The sequence below is a fragment of the Penaeus monodon genome, chromosome 15, assembly GCF_015228065.2.
Source record: "Penaeus monodon isolate SGIC_2016 chromosome 15, NSTDA_Pmon_1, whole genome shotgun sequence".
NCBI classification, from domain to species: domain Eukaryota; kingdom Metazoa; phylum Arthropoda; class Malacostraca; order Decapoda; family Penaeidae; genus Penaeus; species Penaeus monodon.
This window is the reverse complement of record NC_051400.1, coordinates 49,442,494-49,442,755: the sequence shown is the minus strand read 5'-3', so window position 1 is coordinate 49,442,755 and position 262 is coordinate 49,442,494.

The following is a 262-nucleotide window of genomic DNA, read 5'->3' as shown; positions in this document are numbered from 1 at the left end:
AAGTTGAATATTAAAACATAACTGATAGCCTTCCTGAGAGAACGGGAAGATCAAAACAATATTGTTATTACATGATTTTGATAAAAGAAAAAATGAAACAAACTGCTTTGCCTTGCATCTGTTTTGTCTTTTTACAAGAAAATTTTGATTATGTAAAGATTGTTCGGTGAGTTAATTCTTTAAAGTGTCAAGAGATTAACATGTGCGATATATTGCGGAATAACTTTTAGGATGGCAATACACACACATACACGCAAAGGAC